A 13,848-nucleotide genomic window follows, 5' to 3' on the forward strand; every position below is an offset into this window, starting at 1 on the left:
GGGGGCTCCCTCACGCACAGACCCTCCCTCCTGACGGCATGGCGCTGGCCAAGGAGCGAGGCCGGGCCACAGGCCGGGGTCTCGGTGGGGTGGCCCCTTCTCCTCCAGCCTCTCCCCAGGGTGGCTGCCCCAGCCCGGCCCCAAGGCACGAGATGCTGGTGGGCAGCCACAGCTCCGTGTGCCCGTGGCCCGCATGGCTGGGGGCAGTCAGGTTGGCCTGCAGAAAGGGGAGAGCGCTGCGGGCTGGCAGCACCAGGGCCCCTCTGAGCGCCACCGGGATGCAGCAGCACGCTCCATGCCCGCACCAGGAGCTGGGCTCCCGACGTCCCGCAGGCACCCTGCCTGCGAACAGCCCCTCAAAGAGGGGTGGCAAAGTCCAGAGGACAGAGGCCGTGTGCCTGGCCAGGGCTCACAGGTCCGGCTCAGAGCACGTACGGAGACAACCCCTGGTCCTGCAGAGTGTGCTGCAGGAGCCGGGCACTGGCACCCCATCAGCCGCTGGCACAATGGAGGAGGCAGAAGCAGAACTGCAGTTCTGCATGAACGCGTTGCCGTTTGCTGTTCCTGGCCTGGGCCGCACCCTCTGTGCTCTCTGCTCAGTCACCTTCCCCAGCCCTCTGTGCCCTAGGGCTGCAGCTCTGCCGGTGCTCTGCACGGAGCGGCTGCACCCATTGGTTGCCCCTGCTGACATGAGTAGCGCTGCGTGCACTGTCTGCTGCCTGCCTTCCACATTTTCTACTTATGTCTGCAATGGACCCCTTTGATTTGCAGATTTTAGCTCAACTTCCTTGCATGGCAGAGGCAGACATTAAAGCGCTTTCTGGTGTCTGCGTTTGCCTCATCTCTCGAGTCGTTCACAGTATCATTCATGACATCTCTGTAAAGTAACAGCAAAAGCTTCAAACACGCAGCCCTGCAGCCTCCAGTGCCTGCCCCAGCCATGAATACACACCCTCCTGGTCATAAAGCACTTCCCAGAAACAGTGAGGAGATCTCCAAGCCTGTTTTTCCAGGGAAATGACTGCAACATAATAGCATCTTCAGCTGGAGCCCGGCTCAGGCTCTGAAGACATGTGGCCAACACCTACAGCCCTTCCTCTCCCTCCCTTTCCAGTGGCTATGCTTGTTTCCTTGAACATTTATGGGTCAGCCAGAGTCAAGATTGCTAATGAGCGGGGTGATTATGGCCCAGGGCGCTTCTCAAGCCATTCCCGATAGGGTGCTGCACAGAGGACGGGGACGGGGACGGGGACAGGTCAGCCTGGGGAAGGCTCCCGCAGTGCGCAGTGGTGGCGGGCAACCCTGCCTGCCTGAGGCAGCCCTGGTGCACTGCGTAGCATTTCAGTGGTAGTGAAGGCCCTGGTCAGGCTGTAAAATTGGGAGTGAACTTTCTCCCTAAGTTGGGTTTTATGAGCAACAAATTAGGAGCAGTTCAATATTTATCCCAGCATGGAGACCAAATACTGTCATAAACTGAACAATAAAATACAGCTTTATCATCATAAAATACAGCTTTAATATCATAACCTTTAAGCTATATTTAAACTAAATGTAAATTAATATTTTAAAAGATCTGTTTTTATTCAGATTTACATTTCTATTACCAGATTAGATCAAAGGATTTCCTGGGGAAGATTATTTTAGGAACATTTTTGGGCCATACACCTGTGGTGCTGCTCTAATTTGGACCAGTCATAGCTCTTCCTCAGTGCCACCCAGGATTAATTCCAGCAGTAGAATAGGAATCACCCCATGGATCTGCTCTCCTGTGTGGAAAAACGCCGGATTTGGGCAGGGATACCGATGAACTCCCCAGCACCTCCATCAGAGCACCGCACCATGCTCACCCCGGCCAGGGGCCCAGCACAGGGGGAGTTGTCAAGCCAAAGGCTCTGCAAAACCATCCCCTGGTCCCCTGCTGCTGGCAGGTCCTGCTCAGAGGACTCAGGGACTGGTGACGATCAGGATCAGAGCAGCCAACTGTAACGGCAGAGCTGTGTGAGCCTGGGGCCTTCTCTCGCCCGTCCAACCCACGGCGGGGTCCTGCCCGCGCCCCTGAGGCCCCCTCACGCCGCGGCCATGGGAGCTCCCTGAGCCAGTGCGGGATCCAAAGAGCACATCAACGTCAGAGCCAGGGCAAAGTCTGGCAGGACGCAGAGAGGTGTGAAAGGCAAAATGCCATCACATGTGTACGGTACACATGACTGCCAGTGGAGGACCAGCGCCCGCACTGCCTGCCGAGTGCTCTGCAGTGCCCTTTCTGCATCCTGGCAGCGTGCTGGGGCAGCGGGAGGAGAGCAGGGCCGGGACAGGGACGTGTCCCACCAAACACGTCTCCTGGAGCTGGCAGCGGGAGAAGAAGCATCCTTCTCTGCCGCATACCTGTGGCACACAGTTGCACTGGTGCTGCAGGCACCTTGCGGCTGTGCCGTGCAGTGCATCCCAAATGCACCGTGGCCCCCGAGCTCTGCCCTGGGATGACCGCGGCACTGCGGGCTGGCTGCCTTTTGCCAGCGGGGTGCAGGGACGAGTGTGAGCATGTGAGGGTGCCTGAGCACCCCAGCCAGGGCATCGTCTTTCATGAGGCTTTGTCTGCACCATCACTAATAATATCAAGGTGTTCTGCCAAGTTCCTTCCAGCAACCCCATGACTTCATTCAAAGTGACAGGGGACCTGATTTATTATACTAATGAGCCACTGATAAATAAACATGACCTGAGAGAATCCCAATCCCACAATTCCATTCTTGTTCGGTTCCTTGAGGGAGATGAAAGGTTTCCTGCAATTTCCCAATGCTACCCAGAATCTCCCCTACTTGGTCTGCCAAAGCTTTCTACTGCTGTCGAGCCTGGCATTTGATTGAATTGACAGAAGCAGCTTATTAATTGCACTAATGAGGGGCTCAGAAATATGGAGCGGTGGAGAGAGTCCAGTGTGGCTAATAAAATGCTCAAAGCTGAGCAGAGCATAAGGTCACCATGTTGCCAGGCTACTGGCTAAGCTGCCTGGAAAAATAATATGTGAACCAGTAGGTGACTCTGGGAAAAATATTGCTCCATAACTCACATAATTAATAGGACAGTGATGCTTTATTTTCTTAGGAAGAATATACAGTAGGAAAGTCTGAGTGCACAGACGTTGCAGCCTTCCTGCTTGGTGCGCAGGGACCGGCAGGGGCTGAGCAGCTGGGGTGGTGGGGGCTGCGGCCAGGCAAGCAGCACTGGCCCTCGCTGCGTGCAGGGTCCTGCGGCACCGCTGGGCTTCTTTGGGCAGCTCCGCTAACCTGTGTGCAGTAATGGCACAGATAAGTAAGAGCCCCAGGCCAGGCTCCAGAAAAAGGCGGTGGGAAGGTATCCGCACCATGAACCATCTCAGTGTGTGACCTGAAGGTAGATTACAGATATCTGGTAACATCGAGGACTCTGTCCTGTGTTTGACCTGTGCTAGTTTCCCAAATACCATCACAGAGAGAGATAAACAAGGCTGATTAGAGCTAACAGTAACTGTAAATTTGGCAAGGGGATGTTCTCGGGACCTCTGATCTCTTGAGACATTGATTCCCACTGGGAGTTTACCATACAGCTCCTCAGGGTTTATAGCAATAAACAGGAATATTTTTGCTCCAGTAGGAAGGAAAAAGGAAAAAAAAAAAAAAAAAGAAAAAAAAAAAGAAGGGTAAATACTGATCTTAATCTTTTTCTTTGCATTCAATTTTGGAGCCCCCATTCAAGTTCTCCAAACTGCACCTCACCAGGGAGCTCATCCTCATACCGAGACTGTTATCTTAATGAAGCCCTGGAGAACAAGCCCTCTGGTTTGCAGTGACAGCCCTGCCTAAAGCAAACACTGTTCATTGCTTCCCCTGGCTCTTTCAGGTTCGTTTGGGCCTTGGAGCCGTGGCACCGGGGGCTGCTGTGCATGCTGTGGGAGGGGAGGTGCCCGGCCCCATGTCCCTGGGGTGCTGTGACACCCGTCCCAGCAGCTTGACATGGGCATTGACTGCGGGGCAGCAGGGTGCGGACACAGGGGGAGGAGGCAGGAGGAAGGGCAGCCTCACCCCCGGGGCTGCTGAACAATGGCAGGGAAGGCAGCAGGGCGCTGGGAAGCACGGGGGGGGAGGACACAGAGCCTGGCAGGCTGCCTCCCTCCCCACTGGCCTGCCCTGCTGACCCCTCCTAGCCATCCCCATCCTGTCCTGGCCCCTGCCCCATGGCCCCTGCCCTCTGCACTTCTGGAAGCCCGAGGGCCTGTGGCCCCTCTCCTCCCGGCCCTCTGAGGCAGCTGCCTGGCCCTTCCCTCTGAAAGCCTTTGTTTCTCTTCTCTAGAGGGAAATGGAGCTACAGCTCAGGTTTCCAAGGTGGAAAAGCAATGTCTTCCCTTGCAAATTGCCCCTATTTTGTTTTGTTTCCTAATCACTGCTGACTGGGCTTGCACAGGCTGGGAGGACCGGGGGCAGCTGCCTGCTGCGCAGCTCACAGGCACCATGGTGGCTGCCCGCCAGCCCCAGGAACAGCCCCAACCCAGCGCCCGCACGCTCCCCACAGTTCTTGTGGCACCATGGCCGGGTGTGGGGAGCCCTGGGGCTGGCCCTGGGGAGCTGGGGCACCCCTGGGCTCAGCTACTGCAACCTGTCTGAGCACAAAGCTGCAGCTGCGACATGGGGGGTGCCCGCGCAGCATGGGGTGGGCACACAGCGCCTGGATGTGTCTGCAGGGCCCGGCATGGTGCGGGTCAGGCCCGGCCAGGGCACAGAGCTCAGCCTCAGCCCCGGGCTCGGGCAGGCATGTCGGTGCTCACAGGCTAGGGTTACAGCCCCCTGCCCAGCTGGGGGCTCCAGCCCAGGGACACAGGCTTCTCACCCCTGCCTTCTTCACCTTCTCACTGAAGCCATGTGTGGAGGGGCCGCAGGGCAGGGACAGAGCAGGGCAGCGGCGGGGCTGGGCCTGAGGAAGGGGGAGGCAGGGCTGGACCTGCTGGCTGCAGGGCGCTGGGATTTTCGCTTGTATTCCCACTGCAGCTGAGGTGAAACTCGAGGTTTCCTGGCACGAGGGCTCATCTGGCCGTGCTGCAGCCTCCGTCCTGCTGCCCAGGGTCTCCCAGGCAGGGCAGCCCATGCCACTGCCTCATGCCCATGGGCCCCCGCCAAGCTCCCTCTGCCGGCTCCTCTTGCCAGCTTGAAATTCACTTGGGAAAAAAAAAATACTTAAAGAGACTAACAAATAACAAACCTGGCAGATGGCCAGTGATTCAAAGGCTCCAAAAATGAAGCCTAAATTTGCAGCTGGCCACGCTCCCTGCCTGGTTTGGCAGCAGCGCTGGTGTCTGAACACCTGCCAGGGTCAGGAACAACTGCGGAGCCTTCGGCAGGATGTGCTGCTCAGCGCTGGGGCAGCCGGCCTGCCCTGGCTCCGCTGCTGCGGCCGTGGCTGGCGGGAGTGCTGGTGGTACCCGTGCCCTGGGCTTTATTCTCACAGAAAAGGACACGCTGGCTGCAGGGAGCAGGTGCTGGGCCAAGGAACATGCCCTGCAGAAATGTTTGCAAACAGCTGGGACAGGCACGGTGCGTGCGGCAGGCAGAGCAGCGGGGTTCATCTCAGACACAGCAGCGAGGCTCAGCGCAGCCATGTCACACAGCTCCCCGAGTCCTGCCAGCCTCCAGCCCGGCCGAGCCAGCTCTGCTCCCTGCCCTGGACAGACCGGCATCACCGGGCTGCCCAAACACTGCCAGATCTGGTGCTGCCCAGGGCCAGCGGGGAGGGAGGCACATCCAGGCCGGCTGCATGGTGGGGAGGCACATGAGAGCTGCCGTCGGGCCGGCGCTCTGCGGGATAAGGCAAACTCTGCTAATGCCAAGTGACACCGAGATGCAGAGGTGCGAGAGGGCAGAGGGGCCGCGGGCTGCGGCCAGAGGAGCGGTGGGGGGGGGGCGCTGCCTGGCCTCCCGCTCCCGGGCACGGTGTCATGTGAAACGGTAATTGGATCCTGGGATTTGCTGAATGATACCGTGGATTATTTCACAGCCATCATGTCTCAGTGTAATCTTGTTATGGTATTACGCAGCCACGTGTCCACACAGCTCTGCGGTGCCCACGGCTGGTGATGCATGGGAACCTGCCCAGCATGCCCTTTTTCCAAAGCTTGGTCTGAAACCAAATGGCAGAGGTGGCATTTGGCTGCTGAGGGTGAGTGCCTCCTGCCACCCTGCCTCCTGAAGACAGGCCGGCAAGCTGCTGCTGGCTCGGTGACAAATAATTCCTCTCCCTCGGCACCCTGCCGTCCTCCTGAGCCACAGCCAGACGATCCCACCGCTGGGATGGCGTAAATGCTCCCCTGACGGCACAGCCCATGGCGCTGGTGAAGCGAGTGTTGGCAGGTTTGCAAGAATAGCACTCAAGCTGGGACAGAAAAACAGCCTCCACCACAGCTTCCTGCTGTGGTCCGGCAGCCCCGTGGAAGTGGAGATGCTCCCTGCATTTTCAAGAGCCTAGAGCCAGCCGGGGGCTCAGTGCTACAGTGGAGTTCCTGGGCAGAACGGGGGGCACTTGCCAGGCTAGCACAAGCCCCTGGGGTTCCAGGGGCATGGCTGGAAACCTCAGGGTCCTCCTCCTCCCTTGTCCCTCTGGTTTGGGATGGGGAAGTGGGAGCCATGGGGCAGCTGCGTGAAGCGGCTGCAGGTTGAGCCATAGCACAGCCCACGCCCTGGGCACAAATTCTGTATTTTACCGGGGGATTAATGATCTTTGGTGCTTGTGTCCCAATGAACTTCCACCTACAAATAAGTATTTGCGCCTGGCAGCAACGAGTTTAATCAAAAACAAGCTTTTATAGCATTTTTTTGGTTTGTTTGTGCCCAGCTAAAACATTGCAGATGCAGCCAACTCTCCCACAGCAGATTTCTAGCAGGTTAACTTTGGACTAAGATGATAACAAATTATCTGCTAAACACACATTTGAAGGGAAGTTAATGCTAGCATGTTTGACATGTCTCTAGCTGCTACTACTAATTTTCTAATTTTTTTCTAATTTTCTCTGACTTTTTTTTAAGCCTGAAAACCAGGGGAAGGGGTACAGTGTCTTTATCCTAAGATGGAACATGACCTCCTGCTTAAACACAAGGCTGGCTTTATTTATCCTGAAGTTGGGCTTGAGGAATAACAGAAATGTTTGTTGTCCCACAGAAGACTAGCTTATCAGCTGTTATTAGAGCAGGGATGATAACTCAGAATGGACAATTATTGGGCACATTTAACCCCATTCTCTGTTTATGAGATATCTGAGATTTGTTACGATTATAACTGTGGTCACTGCAAGAATTTTCTTCTGAATATCTTTGGAGCCAGCATATGCATGTGTCCTGAGTGTATGCCAGCATTCTTGCCATGGGCTGTTGTGTAGCTGTGACTGTGTAGGTAGGTCAAAAGACATTTCATAAGGCACTTGTCCAGGTGAGAAAGCAGTTCTGGCTTGTACATAGGAGTCATTAAATTGTTTTATGTAACTTCTCTTGCCTTTACAGCCCAACCACAAGAGTTTGTGTAAACTAAACACAAAAAGCACATGAAGAAAACAGAACTGAATTGGTCAGCAGTGAGAGCTAGCTTTCACAGGTACTTTGCAGTATTTACCCAAACCTTATCCCTGGTAATGTGGACTTGGAGGGCAGAACTCAGGGTGTGTTTTGTGTTGACTCCCCCATCACAGCTTTCTTGTTGCTCACCACTACAGACAGCACTATCTCACAGAGAGCAGCTGTTGGGCCTGCCGCTCAGCAGTACAAACGCTGACAGCGTTTCTGTGAGGGCATTTCGGATGAAGTGCAGACAGGGGAGTGGGATTCGCTGAACACAGAGAGTCCGCAGCCAGAGAGAGCAAAGCATCCCTGAGGGGAGGCAGGAGGGAGGTGCGGACAAGCGGTGGGATGCAGCAGGCAGGGCCCACAGCAGCTGGAGAAGCAGCAGCCGCTTCTCGGGCAAAAAGTCACCCGCAGCCTACTCTGACCCTCGCTGCTGGCAGAGCACAAAATCCTGGCCTTCACTGCAGCAAAAGGCAAAGTCCCATCGGCTGTACCAGGGCCAGGACTTCCTCCAGCTCTCAGTGCACTTTGGTGGTGCTGGACTTAGGCCTGTGTTTGCACAGGGACAGGACCTGACTCGCTTCAGAAGGTGCCGGCTCTGCACAGGCGTCCAGCCAGTGGCCGGGGCGCTGCCACCTCCTCTCCCCTCTGCCCCACCGCAGGCACTGGCCCCGCTCGCTCCGTCCCAGCGCTGGGGCTCTCGGGGACCCGTGGGGACCGCGCTGTGTGTGGCCACGGGGAGCCGTCAGGCTGCCCAGCCCTCGGCCGGGCTCACCAGGACTGCTCGCGCATCAGCAGCCGGTATGTGTTGCAGCACGCAGCGGCTGCGAGCTCCTCTCCAGGGATCTTTCCTCCAAGTAAGCAGACTTGAACAAAGCCAGGGGATAGAGGCTTTCCTGACATTGTCCATCCTGGCTCTTTGGGAACAGAACAAGTGGGGTTTTGGAACGAGCAACGCAAATGTGTATTTACACATGCACACAATAGGTCGTGTGCTCACCAGTGCTGAATGAGGAGCTAAATGTGGCTGTGCTGCTGCCAAATCCTGCCAGCAAGGGGAAGGCCAGGAGAGCAGCACTGATACGCTCAGCCGTGAAGAAGCTGCCAGCACGTGGAGCACTGCGTTCGCTTTGCTTGCACCCGTGCTCACATCCGTGCAGCCTGGGAGGCTGCGGGCGAACAGCTGTGTATTTAGAAACTGCTCCTCAGCCTCACTGCTCCTCCAAGTTGCACTCTACCATCCCCAGCGCCTGGCTGATCTCACACTGCTGCCGTCCCTGTGGGCAGGCAGCACCACGGGGGCAGCGGGGCAGGGCTGGCAGGGGACAGACACACGGACCAATGTCCGTGCTGGCTCTCCATGGCCCCACTGGGGCCCAAGCCCAGCCGTGCAACTGTGAATGGACGTGAATGTGCTCTATCAGCCCCAGAGCTGCCCTACTTGGACACCCAGTCTGAACAACCAGGAGCTCACCTCGGGATCTGCATCCCCCTGACTGGTGTAGGAACACAATGAGCATGTCCCTGACCTCCTCCCTGCAACTTCTGCTTTCCCTTCCCAGATGTCACCTGGATACGGAGCAGCCCAGGCTGGGCAGTCCCTGGGGCTCTGCCCTGGTCCCAGCCTGGCCAAGGAGGTGCCTCCTGCAAGGACAGGCACTCAGCCCCACTGCTTGCTGCAGGAGCAGAATAAAGCCCAGGGCCTGTGAGCACAGCCATCCAGCAGGTGACTTTCTTCCCAAAGCACCTTCCAGCTTGGTCACCTTCATTCACCCCACGTGTGGGGACCAGGGCTTCCCAGATGGCGTGGAGGGAGCAGGCTCCTTGTCATCCACAACCAGCGTGCTCAGACCAGGAAATCCCAGCCCTCTGGTGCTTGCCAGGCTCCAGGTTTAAAAATACTTAAGGAAAATAATCCTCCAGCCTTATTGAGGCCAAAAAAAGTTCTGGGCAGGTTTCAGAACAAATATTGGTGGTTGTGTTTCGTCTCCTCGGCAGGCTCCCGCGCTCTGGCCCTTGGCTCGGCACTCGCTGCCTCCCCAGGGACTTGCGCAGCAGCGACGTCCTGGTGGCAGCCCTCGGCCACATCTCGACGTGGGAGGGGAGCGTGCCAGACAAGACATCCGCTGCGTGCTGCAAGGCAGAAGTGCTCGGCCATGCTGACGAGCCAGGAGCAGCCCCATGGTGGCTGATGCTGTCAGTGGAGTTTGGGACTTCAGCGTTTCACAGCCACAGCTGTGAGGTGAACCCAGCCGGTGCTCACCCTCTGCTCCAGCTTCCTGTGGAAGGCAACTGCTGGCCCTGCAGCCTGGCCTCGCTGCTGCCTGCAGTCAACACATGCAAACGCCAAAGCACAGAGCAAGCGAGGGCGCCTGGGCAGGGGAGGAGGAGGAGCTCAGTGCTCTGCTGCCAGCTCCCTGCACTGGCGCTGGCGGTCAGCTGGGGCAGCAGCAATGCCTGCCCCCAGTGCAGCCCTGGGCAGCTGTGAGGTGGGACCAGTGCACCCAGAGGCCGAGAGGCTTCTCCGTGGTGTCCTGAGCCAGCCAGGCTGTGCCCGGAGGGAGGCTGTTTCACACCTCTGAGAGCGTGCTAAGCACCCCCAGGATGATGTAGAACCAAAAATACGAAGTACTACACAGAGCAATAGTGTGTTGTGCAACATCTCAAGGAAACAGCTGCTGCAGCTGCTGCAGTGCAGGGCTGGAGCTGGAGAACAGCCTGGAGCTCCAGATTTTCCCCTTGGTGAGACTATCCTGAGATCATCACATGAATAACCGAACTTGCCATCCTCCCAGGAGCGGCCCAGTCACCAAATGTGCAGGCAGCGGAAGCTGACCCTGGTGGTGCCTTGTGTGGAGAGGGAGCAGAGCTGCAGCCAGATCGAATATCAAGGGACATGGCAACAGATGCCACCAGCATCCGACAGCTGTGGGCCACCCAAGGCTGAAACAGGTTCTCTGGACGGGGATACAAGGGAGAGTACAATGCAGGTGAGGCAGTGCTATTGACCCATGAAGTTATTTGATGTGGAATATGGTTAAATTATTTGCAGAGCCCCCACCTTTTCCTCCCCACCCCAAGAACAGGAATAGAGTCATTAAAACAGCATGTTCTGGGACAGCAGCGATCCCGCGGGAGGGCTGTACACGGTGAGAAGTACGCCCACCGCTGTGGCCTGACGCCGTACCCCTGCCTCCTCCCTTGGGGATCCCCAGGGCTGCCCGAGAGCTCTGCGAGGAAGATCATTCCAGTGGCTGGTGAAATGTCACAGAATGGGATCCTGTGGCCGGTTGGACTGGTCTGGGTGTCCCCGAGGGCGCTGACCCCAGTGTGAGGGGGACAGCGGGTGGGGTGTTCCGCTGCCTGCACCACCCTGAGAACGGGGTCTCCATGCCCTGCACAATCCCGGTGCCTTCCCATCCCAGGACACAGCCCCGCCGGGGTGAGATTTGCCTCCAGGCAGAGCTCCGAGCTGCTCCTTGCCAGGGAAAGCTTTGGCCCCTCGGGTGTGGAGGCACTGACCCCTGCCAGCCAGCCTGCAGGCAGGGTGCTGCCCTGTGCTTTCCCCAGGGAGAACACTTGAGCAGAAGACCTGGCACTGCCAAGATGTGCTGTCAGGCAGCCAGCACTCGGGAGGCGAGCATGGAGAGCGTGGAGGGAACGAGCTGCTGTGCCGCGAACATATGGGGCAGCAATCTGCAGGGAAGGACGGCAGCCCCCACGTTCCTGGAGGAGCGAGCAGAGACCTTTCGAGTCCCCACAGAGCAGGAGTCAGCACTGAAAGTACATCGAGCACCAGCACCTTCCCCTGGCTGCAAGGACAGCAAGGAAGGAGGAACAGAGATACAATTTCTTGTGCCAGATAAGCTTCTTGGCAAAAGGCAACAGGCTGCTATACTCTGTACCAGCAGCGGCCCAAGGAGACGAGCCAGAGTGTGCTCACCTCAGGAGACGAGGAAGAGGCGCAGTGCAAGGGTCGAGGCAGGACCACGGCGTGCACATGGCATCCCTTAGGGCTTGCCGTGTGGTCTCCACGTGGCCAAGGACCCCTTACTTCTGGGCAAGCGCCTTGCCCCTGGCCACGAGGACCCACATGTGCACAGCAGGCGAAGGCTCCCCGTGGAGCAGCCGCCCTCAGCCCAGCGCCGCAGCGTCGGGCCCGGCCGCAGGGGTGTCAGGGCCACCCTGGGAGACACTCCGTGAGGCCACCCTCTGCCTGCTGCCGCACGTCATCTGACGCCCAAGTTAACATATTTGTCTCACCACATGCCCCTGCAACTCATTTTTGTAAGGAATTCATTCTGCTGCCATTGTTAACACTGGTGCAATTAATATGCTGAGGGAGGGTAAGAAAAACCTCAACTCCCGTCCCGCTGGCAGGGCAGCAGATGCAGCTCTCGCTGAAGCAGTCATTAGCACCTGGACTCAGGAGCACTTTGCAGAATACAATCCTGTTAATCCTTCATTTGCTTCCCAAAGGAGGACGTGTTTGTGAACCTGGGAGCAACCAAGTTCCATGTGAGCTGGAGGAAAAGCTTCTTCACTCGGAGGGTGACCGAGCATTGGTGCAGGTTGCCCGTGCTCGTGGAGTCTCCTTCTCTGTAGGTATTCAAAGCCACCTGGATGTTATCCTGGGTAATGTGCTCTAAGGGACCCTGCTTGGGCAGGAGGGCTGGACTGGATGATCTGCAGGGGTCCCTTCCAACCTCACCATTCTGCGATTCTATGAAATAGGCAGAGGACAGAGCAGGGAAGGAGCCCAGGCCCTCGTCTGGATTGAGAGCAGTGTTAGCCTCAGTGAGCGTACAGAAGACCACATTTGCAAAGGTTTTCTATTGATTATTAGTGGCCATTTAAAACATTTTATCAACAAACAATTTCTTCCTAAGACACATTTTCTAAACAATGACAGAAGCTGTTACACACCCCTAAACAATGTCATGCCTTTGTCATCCGACAGAGGCAGACCCCCCACGCTCCCCAAGGACGGCGCTCCGACGCCTTCTCTTCCACAGCCATTGTCACAGGGTCGTGAGGATGGGTGAACTCACGGCCTGGAAGCTCAGTTAAAGTTAAATGTGAACCCAAAAGTTCAGAAAGCCTTTTTCCAAAGCCTAGTCAGGAAACTAGAATGGATATCTCGAAAGAACAGGCTTTCCCAAGAGATTTCCAATAATTCCTGGATTTGGACTCCTGTTTGTTACCTCTCTTATCAAGCAGGACACACGTATTCATGACAGATGAGAGGGATAGCCTTTTACACCTGTTGGAGACATTAATTCCAATGGAAACCAAAGCTAGTGATTATATTTTAAGATTACTATAAGTCCTTAGTGTTTACAATGGGATACAGAAAACCTGAACTTGAATTACTCTGCTGTGACCTCTCACTCATTCTGGAAGTAAAATGGCTTGGCTGTACCCAATTTTAAACTCGATTAACAACAAATGCAGCCAGTAGTAAGGACTGCAAGGCTGCTTATAGTTGCTTTTCAAGGGCAGCTTTGTTGCCCAATATCCTGAAACAATATCCTGTTTTCCTCACAAGAAAAAATTCCTGAAGGGATTAATATTAAATCTGCCTTTTAAAGGAGACAGAAGAGCAGAGGCACAGAACATGGACTCCTTTCCCGCTGTCTACAAGATGAAGCAGCAGTAGCACTGTCCCGCAGCTTCCACCGGCTGGCCAAGCCCATGCTGCTCCAGCAGTTCCCTGCCCCTGAGCTCCGCTGTGCCTGGCCCCTTGTTTTCTGCACTCCCCCAGCACGCAGCCGTGCCTGGGGGGCACTGTCCAGCAGTGCCCAGGACGGCGCGGCCTCCCCGGTCACGACAGCCCTGCGTCCCCGCGCCGCCTGCCGTGCTTCTTCCAGGCAGCGCAGAGCACTGGCTCCTAGTTAAGGTGTTACAGAATGACAAAGCTAAGTGGCACTTCGAGTTTGATCCCAAATTGCCCTTTTTAATTATTTGTCTTGTTGTCTAAGCAAAACAGAGTGCAGACCTATCCCTGTTTACTAAGTTGCACGGTAGATGTATCAAGAAAGCCTTCCACCCACCCGCCCACTCCTTGGTTCACGTCATCTTGCTTCAGAAGTGGGTGAGTGAGTTTGCTGCAGTGCCTGGTGTTCTTTTATCGAGTGCACCTGGCCCATTAAGTGCCTTGACACACAGAGCACACCCATGCACATGCTTGCTGTGGTGCAGAGGAATCGTGGCTGCCTTTGATATGAAAGGGATTGCACCTCCCCTGCGGCTGCCCCAGCTCCCATCTGCTGAG

This window comes from Cygnus atratus, chromosome 24 (genome assembly GCF_013377495.2).
Source record: "Cygnus atratus isolate AKBS03 ecotype Queensland, Australia chromosome 24, CAtr_DNAZoo_HiC_assembly, whole genome shotgun sequence".
Classification (NCBI taxonomy): domain Eukaryota; kingdom Metazoa; phylum Chordata; class Aves; order Anseriformes; family Anatidae; genus Cygnus; species Cygnus atratus.